Here is a 12216-nt window from a genome sequence, read left to right as displayed (position 1 = left end):
GAGTGTGAATCCAAAGCCGTCAATTATCATCATGTGACTTGCGACAAGGCATCTACTCTCTAAGAAAGTCAACTTTCCCATGTGTAAAATGATGAGGACCGCCTATCTTGCAAAGTGGTTGAGAAGATTAAACAGAAGATTAAAACAAGGTTACTGGTATTCAGTAGGAACTTAAATAGCAGTTAAACTAAGTTTCTTAGAATGCTTCAGGTTTCAAAAGTTATTCTTGCAAAAACGTAAATAGGACTTGTTTTTCCCCCTCCTTGAACAATGTACAACAGAATTTAAACTTTTTGAGATAAGGCCTTACTCTGTTGCCCAGGATGAAGTGCAAAGGCATGATCACACGGCTCACTGCAGCCTCAACCTCCTGGGGTTCAAGCGATCCTCCCACCTCAGCCTCCCCAGTAACTGGGGCCACAGGTTGCACAACCACACCCAACTAATTTTTAAATTTTTTTGTAGAGATGGGGTCTCCCTATGATGCCCAGGCTGGTCTCAAACTCCTGGGCTCAACAGATCTTCCCACCTTGGCCTCCCAAAATGTTGGGATTCAGAGGGTGAGTCACCACGTCCAAGCCAACTTATTTCTTATAAAGGAATTTTATCTTTGAATTGTCCGTTAAGTTAGGCAGAGCTTACTGAAATCTCCCTAGTTTGTCTCATCAAGCCTAGTAATGTATTTCCCAATTAAAATACAGTCATGTGCCATATAATGACATTTTAGCCCACAACAGACTGCATATAAGACAGTGGTCCCAGCCGGGCACGGTGGCTCATGCCTGTAATCCCAGCACTTGGGGAGGCCAAGGCAGGCAGATCACGAGGTCAGGAGTTTGAGACCAGCCTGACCAACATGGTGAAAACCCGTCTCTACTAAAAATACAAAAATTAGCTGGGTGTGGTGGCACGCACCTGTAATCCCAAGCTAATCGGGAGGCTGAGGCAGGAGAATCGCTTTAACTCAGGAGGCAGAGGTTGCAGTGAGCCAAGATCTCGCTACTCCACCCCAGCCTGAGCGACAGAGGGAGATTTCGTCTCAAAAAAAAAAAAAAAAAAAAGACAGTAGTCCCATAAGATTATAAGGGAGCTGCCCTATAGAGGTATATTAATTTTTCTTTTCTACCGTATTTTTATTGTATCTTTTTTGTTTTCAAACACAAACACCACTGTGTTATAACCGCCTACGATATTCAGTACAGCAACATGCTATACAGCATTGTAGTCTAGGAGCAACAGGCAATACCATATGGCATAGGTGTGTAGTAGGCTATTCCATCTAGGTGTGTGTAAGTACACTGTATGATGCTCACAAACCAAAATCACCTAAAGATGCATTTCTCAGAAGGTATGCCCACCGTTAAGCAATGCATGACTGTAATAAAAAAGAATAGACCAGCTGGGCACAGTGGCTCACGTCTGTAATCCCAGCACCTTGGGAGGCTGAGGCGGGCAGATCACCTGAGGTCGGGAGTTCGAGACTAGCCTGACCAACATGGAGAAACCCCATCTCTACTAAAAATACAAAATTAGACGGGTGTGGTGGCGCATGCCTGTAATCCCAGTTACTCGGGAGGCTGAGGCAGGAGAATCACTTGAACCCAGGAGGCAGAGGTTGTAGTGAGCTGAGATCGTGCCCTTGCACTCCAGCCTGAGCGACAAAAGCGAAACTCAGTCTCAAAAAAAGAAAAGAATACACCATTGACATTATTCATCCTCTCTTTCTTCGGCAGGAGGAATGTAAAACAATTTCAATAATCTCTTCTTGGCCAGGCACAGTAGCTCTGCCTGTAATTCCAGCACTTTGGGAGGCTGTGGTGGGTGGATCACCTGAGGTCAGGAGTTTGAGACCACCCTGGCCAACATGGTGAAACCATGTCTCTACTAAAAACACAAAAAATTAGCTAGGCGTGGTAGTGGGCGCCTGTAATCCCAGCTACTGGGAGGCTGAGGCAGGAGAATCGCTTGAACACGAGAGGCAAAGGTTGCAGGGAGCCCAAGATCACGCCACTGCACTCCAGCCTGGGCAACAAGAACAAAACTCGTCTCAAAAAATAAATAAATCTCTTCTTGACTTACTACAATAACCATATGTAAAGACTCCTTGGTGTCTACTGGTAAGTATCAAAGATCTATAGCAAGCATACATTAAAAACACAATTTAGATAGCAGATTACCACAGCTGCTGAAGATGTGTAGATTTTTAAAAGGCACATACACAAAAATTAGACTCCACCAAGCAACACCACTTACAATGAAGAAATATAAAATTTGGGTAAATTAAACGTAAAGCAGGCAACCCAAGAGACTGAAAAATCAAACTGATAATTTTCCTTTCTCACATATCTTTGCCGATCAGAACACATGATAACCATCATTTATGATACACAGAAACATAAAGAATTATTACACAGGGACAGTATTAAACCACGAACTAAAGTCCTGAACATATAGCCAATGCAGAAGAATATAAAGAACTTTTTTATTTTGTAGACTGAGTCTTGCTCTGTCACCCAGGCTAGAACGCAGCGGCGCGATCTCAGCTCACTGCAACCTGTGCCTCAGCCTCCCAAGTAGCTAGGACTACAGACACGCACCACCACGCCCAGCTAATTTTTGTATTTTTAGTAGAGATGGGGGTTTCACCATGTTGGCCAGGCTGGTCTTGAACTCCTGATCTCGTGATCCGCCCGCCTCAGCCTCCCAAAGTGCTAGGATTACAGGCGTGAGCCAAGACACCCAGCCAAACACTTTTAAAATAGCCTATGTCTTTAAAGTTCCTTCCTTACTCTCCAACAATCAGTCTATACTGATTGCATATACTCCAACATCAGTATATACTGATGCCCACACCTGAGACTATCCCTCTCCCTTGCTATTCTCCCCAACTCCCAAAATGGTACTCCATTATATAGTAAACTGTATGTTTTAGTTTTTTAATTTTTTTTGAGACAGGGTCTTGCTCTGTTGCCCAGGCTAGGTGCAGTGGTGCAATCATGGCTTACCTCAGCCTCTATCTACCAGGCTCAGGCAATCCTCCTGCCTCAGCTTCCCAAATAGCTGGGACCACAGGTGTGCACCACCACATCTAATTTTTAAATTGTCTGTAAAGATAGAGTCTCCCTATGTTGCCCAGGCTGGTCTTGAACTCCTTGGGCTCAAGCGATCCTCCCACTTCGGCCTCTCAGCCTCCCAAAGTGTTGGTATTACAGGTGTGAGCCACTGTGCCCGGCCGATTTTGGTTTAAGTTCAAAAGTCAACTTGCAGCATCAAAAACTGAAGTCTGCCATCTATTATAAAGAACCCAAAGCAGAAAGATTATGCTATTCTCTGTTTACTACCTTCCCACATATGACTGTGGGTGGTATCAGTTAAACATGCACAATATTAAGCATTACTAAACTGCGTATTTTCACATCTAACCCTAAATTCCCAAAGGAATAGATCTGAGCCTTAGCCTGTCTCCCAAGCCCATCCCATTTATTTTAATTCATAAGTCCTCAGGTGACCGCAGAAGTCAATAAAGTTGAAAAAGAAATGTAGAATTTGATTTCAAGAAAATCTTATTTGAGCGTTTGGGCTTTAAAAAATCCTAACTAAATATACTTGAAAGTTACCAAAGTCATCATGTGTTGGTGTATTAGTTTAGCTATTGCCTCACCACAATAAAATAAATCTGATGCCACAATCCTTACCATCTACTAAGAATATTTGTATATGAATAAAAATTTGAAATATGTCACCTATTTTCCTTTAACATCCTTCTAAAGCTAAAATTCTGAACATGAAATACACAAACAGACTAATGATAACAGTCACAAAATGTCTGTTCCCAGACTGGGGTGAAATTTTGCTATAAATTATATATCCATTATTTTGGATTCCTTTCAGAACTGTGACATATATTTTTAAAATGTATCTCCTGGGGGGAAAAATAAACCTGACACTGAACGTACAAAACTGCCAAAAAAAAAAAAAAAAGGCACTTACCTTAACAGATTTTAGGAGCAGTTCACGAATACACTAATTAAGGGAGACCAAGGATTTTCATTGCAACACATTTTTACTATTTATGGGTAATGGTCAGAATGTTAACAGAGAATACTGAAATATTTTACATATCAACTTCTAACTAGTTACAGCACCAGATCCTTGGGGTGTGGGGTGATTTAAACCATTTTAAATGTAAACACTCATTTTCATATCAGTTAAAAAAAAAAAAAAGAATCCACTCCACCCTCTCTGCCAGTCTCTGATACACCTTAGAATACTATAGTTACTTCACAGTGGGAAGGAATAGCTAATAAGTACATTTCTTTTCCAACCCGCTTCTCTACCTAGTCATTAAACACCAAATCCTGAAACTGAATTCAGCTACCTAGATCTTTCTACCAGGAATGTTCCCTGTGGTACCTCAATCCCTTCCACTGTCACTTACTGCAACTGCCAAAGCCCCTCCTATTAATAGTAAATCCCTTTCATACTGACTCACTGTAACTCCAACTTCATGAAATAGACACCAAGCAGAATTTACAAAATTTGCAAATGGAATTTTCCTGTTTTCAAAGAATTAAAAAGGAAACTAAAAGTAGAGCACATTCAGGCTAAGTTATAAACATTTAAAGTTCAACCAATTTGTTGAACTTTATTTATGTTGCCTGTTTTATACTAGTTCCTGTTTAAACGTTTCTTTTTTGAAAGTTTTGCCAAGTATTGTGTAATCACTTACACAAGGCTAAACTTCCCATGCAACTAATTTTGACATGTAAATATAAACTTAAGTCATTACCCCCAAGACTGTAAGACAATGTGGAAATTATTCTGAAAAAAAAAATTTCTCTTAAACTATGGAAATTTTTAACAGCACACACAAAAGTAGAGAGAATGATAGTAACAATGAGCGCTTCTGTATTCATCCAGCTACAATAATCAACTCAAGGCCACCTGTTTCACACCTACCTCCTACCCACTCCCTCCTCTCATTATTATCTTCAAAAATAATTAAGAGGAAGATACTATGTTCTCTAAGTACACTTCTACCCAGAGATAGCAAAAGTATCAAAAACTAGCAAGTTAAGAAGTCAAAATCCAACAATGTAACTATACAGCCGCCTTACACAATTCCTTGGTAGGTGATAAATTTAAGAACTCAGTTAAACACAAACATATAACCATCTTTAAGAATTTTAACGAAGTCCATAAAACCCAAAGGGCATATTTAAAATTATACTTAAAAAGACAAATAGGGAAATGTGATGAAAACGAACTTAAACATTTGCAATTAACTTACTTAACGTGGCACTTTAGTTCAAAACGAAAAAAATCGACTATTTAACATGATGTGCCACAAAACTGCAATTCAACCACTTGAAAAACTGCTGAACACTTATATACCTTAAACTGGTCCTTCTGATCCCTAATTATAGATTGATATCAATGTAGAAAGAAAAACAGGCATTTTAATGTTAAGTGGTTGAAAATGTTGAAAATTAACCCCACTGTTCATCGTAAAGTATATGAGAGCAAGCCTAAACTACCTGAATTATATGTCATTAAACAAATGCATCCACTTCCCAGGGCCTTTTTTTAACAAAATAAGTTCACATATACCCTTAAACGTAACGCGCTAGGCTACAGACAGAATTAGGAGACCGCCTCCTGCTTTTGCTCCTAACCAATACGCAGAGAGAGAAGGTTGGCAGAAAAGTGCTGCGAGGACAGTAACAAACACCAGCAGCTCCCGAGCAGGCCCTGCTAGAGCCAGGAATGACGCACTTCGGTAACCCGACTCTTTCTCCCCTCCACCCCCGCCCCCAGCAGCGGTGCTGACACCGCCAACAGCCCGGAGTAGGAAAAAAGACAACAGAAAAAAGGCAGAGGTTGGACTGCACTAGGTTTCATCAAGAAACCTCGATTATTCCTCTTTCGACACTAACCACTAGGACTAAACAGGAAAAGAAGCTTCGTGCTTAAGCAAGTCCCATCATGGTGGTTTAAGAGTCACTAAATTAAGCTGATAATGAGTCCAATCCACAGAGACAAATACAGGGTGTGGCTGCTGTGAAATACGGCGGTCCGTGGGAGAAAAGGGGTATGGAATTTACACTCCAGTGTGAAGGGAAGATGGGGCTTTACGGTGGGAGAAGGGGGTGGCCCGCGCATTTTAAGGAACCATTGCAAACCAACACAAGCGTCTCGTTTACTTAAATCCAACCTTACAGATCAAAAGTTTCCAATAGATATATCATGTAAACTGTAAATTAACATTTAATCCAACACCATGGCCCTCAATTTAAAAACTACATCCAAGAGAAAGAAGGAGGGAGAGAGAAGAGGGGTGGTATGCAACAACATAAAAAACATTCTAGGCCACGGAAGAGAAAGTCTCACAAACCGGATGAAACTACTAATGCAATATTAAAAATTAAAGCCGAGCACTGAAGCACGAAAATCACACGATAACCCATTACAGTTAAGGATTAAAAATAAAATGACATATGCACCAAGGGGGAGCGGAAACTAAATGTCGAAAGTACAGCGGTTTATAAAAAACTAAAGGCAAAACAAGACATTCTCGCGACGGGGGGAAAAAAGGCCGAAATCAACAATACGTTCACAATTCTAGGCCAAAAGAAAATGGGAACGGGGCTCAAAGTTTTGCGGAACTACTTGATGCTGTTTCCCACACCTTCTCTCTCCCACGGCCCATCCGACCCTTTTCGTCCCCAAATCGCCGTCCGCAGATCTCCGGATCCAGGGGAGAAGAAAAAAGAAAGTCGACCCCGAGCAAGAATAAAAGTGTGGAGTGAAAACGCACAGGCTGCCTACCTGGGGCAAGGATCAGCTCAGTTCGTGCCTTGAGAAAGACAGTGCGGGTGGGGGTGGGAATGAAAAGCAGCACTAAAACTAAAACAAAAGTGGCGCCAAAACCCCCCAACAAACAGCCTTCCACTCCCGCCCTTCCCCCCTCCGCCCATGCCAGGCAGGCAGGGCCCCCTTCGGGGCAAGGTCTGCGCGCGGGGGCCAACACCGCCAGACCCCAGCCGATTTAGAAAATTGTTGCCCGAAGAAAACTGACCGAAGTCGGGCCTCGGAAGGGATGGAGAGATCGATGCCAATCGCCTTCCCCAGCAGTTCCCCCACCACGCGCTGGAGATGATGGGGCGGGGGAGAAGCAGAGGGGCCCGTCACATGAATGTTGTTCCCTCTCTAGGAAGGGAGGAAGAGAGGGAGGGAGGGGGGAGGGAGGGAAGGAAGGAGGGGAAGGGAGAAGGGAGGGGGCACGAGGGAGGGGTGTGATCAGAGTAGATTTTCCCTCGCCTCCCTCGGTCCGAGGCCCAAATATACACAACTGAGCCTCCTTTCTCCCCTCCCCCCTAGGTTCCCAGCACCACCATTTTGCTCTCTGCCTTCCCCTCACCGCGACACCGCGCTCTCCCCCACCCCAACCACAGCCTCCCGGCTTTCCTCCCCCGACTACGACTCGCACCCCACCCCACCTCCAGTTCGGGCTCTCCTAGGCTTATGAGCCTGCCGGAGAAAAGGAACCTAAATCTACTGCTACACAGAGAAGCGGAGCCTCCATCTTGCGCTGCTCCGCGTTCTCCATTTTGGGCCACCCATGGGGGGGGGGGGTCTCCGTAGAGGCCCCGAGGGAGAGTTGGGCGAGGGAAGGAAGAGAAAATCTTCAACGAGGGTAGTCGAAAAGAAGAGCCCTGCGGTAGAAAGCCACTCTAGGAGTAGGAGGTAGGGAGGAAGGGGGGCTGGAAGTTCCTTGTAAGTGTTGGGGTAGCGACTTGGGGGAAGAAGGGAGAAAGGAGGGCTGGGGGCGCCGCGGGGCGAGGAAGATCCTCCCGCGTGGACTCTGTCCCCCACTCCATGGCTGCCCCCCATGGGGGCGAAGGAAGCAGAGGGGAAATTCAATGGCAACAGAGTGCCCAACCTTTTTCCCTCCCAACTCCTCTCTCTCGCCCTGTTTCAACCATACACACCTCACGGTGGGCCCCGCGCCCTCCGGGTGCCCCTCCAAACTTCTAGAAGCTTCGCCTCCGCCATTTTATAACTTACCTCCCCCCTCAGCGTACACAGAGGCAGCAACGAGACTGTTCGCCTCCCCCACTCCTCCTTCTTTCTCAGGCCGGGGGCTTCTTCACCCCTGGGCTGGTACAAGATATTTTTCCCCTTCCTCTTCTTTACACCCTCGAATTCTACTCAGGGACGGAAGCTCCCGCGGTTCTAGAGCGGTGGGGGGTTTTGAAAGTGGCGGTCGGATCCGGCGGGGTTTTTTTTTCTTTTTTTTTTTTTTTTTTTTTTTTTTTTTTTTTTTTTGGTGGCGCTTCGGGATTGTTTGGGGTGTTCGCTCTTCGGCGACTTGGAGGCGAATGGAACGCGCAGGCGCCATCTGTCGGCCACGAACCCGCGCCCGGCTCCTGTTGGGAGGGAGCGGCATCTAGCGGCAGAGAGTTGCCACTGCAACGCCTGGCTCCCAGCCCTCCCACCCAGCGCCCTCCTCCCAGTCACCGACCAATCGTGGCCCACTGACTCCCGGGTTCAGCGTCTCCGACGCCGCCCGCAAACCAGGCGCCCGCAGGGGCGCGCCACCGAGTGGGGTAAACAAGGTGCCGTGCCCGCGCCTGACTTACTCATTCGTTTGGCCGCCCTTCCGCCGCGGACCCGATCGAGCTGCGGTTTTTCTGCCTTTAGTAGGGTGTCGAGGGGAGGGCGGTAAGAATGTCCAGCGGAGCCCCGGGCCGTGGGAATCCAGAGGCTGGCTGGACTCGCTCGGGGACTCGTTCCCCGGGCCCCTGAGCTCCTCGCGCGGCGCTAAGGTGGCAGCCTAGTCGGGCATCACCCTTCGAAGTCCCCTCTTCTGACACACCCCAGCGAGGGGCCTGTGGCCCTAGTTCCCGGACCTTCAATGCCCCCTTGTCCCTACCCTTTCCCACCAGAAGAACCCAACTCGCTTAACTCTGGCACCTGATCCTAAGTGGTTTAATGGGGCTGCTTGGGCTAGATCGGGGGCGGAATAGTGGTTGGTTTTGTTTTGTTTTTTTTGCTTCGGGTGTGGAGAGAGAGCGAGCTGATTCTCTACCAGGAAGACCTGGCCCTGGAAAAGAAAGAAAAATTGTTTTGCTTTACAGCCCACTGGTCCCGTCTCCGAGAAAACGTGGTCTGTGTCTCCAGGGTCTAGGAGTCCTAAGGAACTGGACTACTAGGCTAGGCCGGGCGCTCGACCAATTTGTTCGCCACTCTCGGGGCAGGGGAAGAGATACGACCGAGCGAAGTGGAGGGAAATCGAAATTTGGGCAAAGGAGTGTGGGGGGACCCCGCCTCACCCGCGCATCCACTGGCTTCCTGGGCGGGGGCAGCAGCGCGAAATTGTTGAGAATTTAGGTTACTTCGCATCCTGCCTTCCCAACCCTCCCCCAAGATGTTTGAAGTGCGAAAAGACCCTTTCTGCTCCTCCGACCCCTGTTAACTAAAATGTTTGTCACCCTTATTTTTTTATTTGTTTCGAATCCAGTGTACTGGACCTTTGACCGCCAAGAGCTCTTTACTCGGGGGAGAAAAACTCGGGGAGGGCCTATCCCATCCAAAGCGCCGCTTTTTCCTTGGACAGGAAGAAGTGACCTATTACAGTGTCTCCATTGCTGTTATAGAAGTTCGTAGATTCATAAAATAGTGTTTGCTTAACAAGTCTTCGTTTCTGTTCCTTTTGTGAAATTTTGGTTAAAATATTTCTTAAACTACATTTCAGTTAGAAGAAAAGGAATAAAACGTATTAATAACAACAAATTTTCCAACTGAGAAATAGGGTGAGCCCTGTGTAAATCATGAAGCCTTCACCCCGATATCACTTCTAAAACATTCCTAATGCAATAAAACGATTATTTTCAGTCCTTAAATCATATTCCTTCCGTATCTCTTGTTTGTTTCTCTCCCATCCTCTGTGCTTATTGTTTTTACTGCAACTTTACAAAAAGAGCTATAGTATATTTAATCAACTGGACAATAAAAGTTAAACAGAAACATCTAAATATCAATAACAAGAAGTAAAATCTGAGACATTTGTACTTACCTCTAAAGCTTTGGAGAGTGGAATACTATTCAAAATAAATTTCCATTTCTTTTATAGACCATCTTTGGTAGAATGCTATACAGTTTTTAATAGATTCAAGTTACAGAATAATGCAGCTAGAACATTAAATAGAGAGTAGTGGAAAATTTACAGTTATATAAGTTAATGCAAAATTCCACTTGAAGTAATAGAAAAATTGGGCCGTGTACCAAGTCATTTTTACATTAATTTAGTTCAATTGTGCCAATTTAATCTCAATTGATATTAAATGATTTCCTGTCTTAGTATTAGCTGAAAACAACTGATTTTCTGCCCCAAACATCACATTTATAGTACATTGTACAAATAGTTTTTTATCTATTTTATAAATTTGTGTTCTCAGTTAATTATCTATGTAGCAACTGAGATTTTAAACAATTTTATGCTTAGAACAAAACTGAAAAGTTCTTCTGTTTAGCAAATTAGCTCTCATTTTGTGAAAAATACCACTGAAGATTAATAACAAACTGGTATAACATCAGAAATAAATGTTGTAGCACATTTTTACTAATATTTAAGAATATTTTACAGTAACCTTTTTTTTGTTAGAGCTCTTTCAAAAACATACTTGTCAAGACTTCAATATGTAAAGAATGCTAGGTGCTCCAGTCCTATCATAAGAAGTGGAGTTTATTTCATGGGGTACTGTAACACCTAAACAATTCACCCTTTGAATGTGAGGACAAAGGGAGAAAATGCCTTCAAACGAAATGTGAAATAATGAAAAATGAAATAACTGATGGAAAATAATATTAATCTTGTTTGTAACATGTCCTTTATGAGATAATATTGTAAAGGCAGAAGCTTTGGGTGCCTAATAAGAAAAAAGGAGAATTGATAGTTAAAACTTACAAACATCTGATACTCTATAAAAGGCAAGACACTATTTGATGCAGAAATGTTCTGGTCACAAGAAATTCATATGCCACAGTATAACAAAGATAATTCTCCAGGTTTACTAAAACATCCCACAGTTCTCTTTGCTTTAAACTCCATGCAAATGGAACAAACTTCTGATTATAAATTAGGTTTTCCAGATAATCTCCTCCTCTGTACAGCATATGTATGTTTTTTATATATTCTTTTCTTTTTTTTTTTTTTTTCTTTTTCTGAGACAAAGTCTTGCTCTGTCACTCAGGCTGGAGTGCAGTGGCTCCATCTCAGCTCACTGCAACCTCCGCCTCCGGGGTTCAAGCGATTCTCCTGCCTCAGCCTCCTGAGTGGCTGGAATCACAGGCACGCGCCACCACGCCCGGCTAATTTTTGTATATTTAGTAGAGATGGAGAGATGGAGTTTCTCCATGTTGGTCAGGCTGGTCTTCAACTCCTGACCTCAGGTGATCCGCCTGCCTTGGCCTCCAAAAGGGCTGGGATTACAGGCGTGAGCCACCGTGACCAGCCCATTTTTCATATTTTCAAACACCATTCTAACCATAAAACCTAGAAATCTAAAAGTAGATAAATAAATTTAAGTCCACAGAAATTAAAAAATTATGTATACCAAGACACCAGAAACAAAGTCAAAAGATAAGCTAGAAACTGTGAGAAAATATTTGCTGTATGGATGAAAAAAGCTAATTTCTTCAAGATATGGAGAACTGTCAAAATCAATAAGGTAAAGTTTAAAACTCCAGGAGAAAAGTGGACAAAGGATATGGTCTACTTGGAGAAGAAATACAGATGGCTAGGCCAGGCATGGTGGCTTACACCTGTAATCCCAGTACTTTGGGAGGCCAAGGCAAGCATATCACAAGGTCAGAAGATCGAGACCATCCTGGCTAACACAAGGAAACCCTGTCTCTACTAAAAATACAAAAAATGAGATAGGCATGGTGTAGTTCCACCTACTCAGGAGGCTGAGGCAGGAGAATCGCTTGAACCCAGGAGGCAGAGGAGAGGTTGCAGTGAGCCAAGATGGTGCCACTGCACTCCAGCCTGGGTGACAGCGAGAATCCATCTCAAAAAAAAGAAAAGAAATAAGAAATACAGATGGCTAATACATATATAAAATAGTGCTCAACTTCATTTGCCACTAAGAAATGCAAATTAAGTCCGGGCGCAGTGACTCACACCTGTAATCCCAGCACTTTGGGAGGCCT

General features: G+C 44.0%; 1 protein-coding gene and 1 long non-coding RNA gene across 7 annotated transcripts in view; one reads left to right on the top strand and one right to left on the bottom strand.

The window, feature by feature from the left end:
* Positions 1 to 8371, bottom strand: part of STAG2 (stromal antigen 2) — a 155983-nt gene extending 147612 nt beyond the window's left edge. For 3 of the 6 annotated variants that reach the window (XM_011936950.1, XM_011936954.1, XM_011936952.1), the window contains exon 1: positions 7079 to 7229. The gene's annotated coding sequence lies outside the window, so the exon portion shown is untranslated. Of the gene's footprint in view, positions 1 to 7078; positions 7230 to 7499; positions 7624 to 8067 lie in introns of those variants that run through there. The other 3 variants (XM_011936951.1, XM_011936953.1, XM_011936949.1) reach the window with 3 other exon arrangements.
* Positions 7594 to 9693, top strand: LOC105508142. The gene is made up of 2 exons (XR_001001212.1): positions 7594 to 7746; positions 9524 to 9693. It is a non-coding gene; the product is annotated as an uncharacterized LOC105508142 (long non-coding RNA).
* The last annotated feature ends 2523 nt before the right edge of the window (positions 9694 to 12216 follow it).

The sequence above is a fragment of the Colobus angolensis genome, unplaced genomic scaffold, assembly GCF_000951035.1.
Source record: "Colobus angolensis palliatus isolate OR3802 unplaced genomic scaffold, Cang.pa_1.0 Scaffold159, whole genome shotgun sequence".
Taxonomy (NCBI): domain Eukaryota; kingdom Metazoa; phylum Chordata; class Mammalia; order Primates; family Cercopithecidae; genus Colobus; species Colobus angolensis.
The sequence above is the reverse complement of the archived record's forward strand: the minus strand, read 5'-3'. Positions and strand labels throughout refer to the sequence as shown.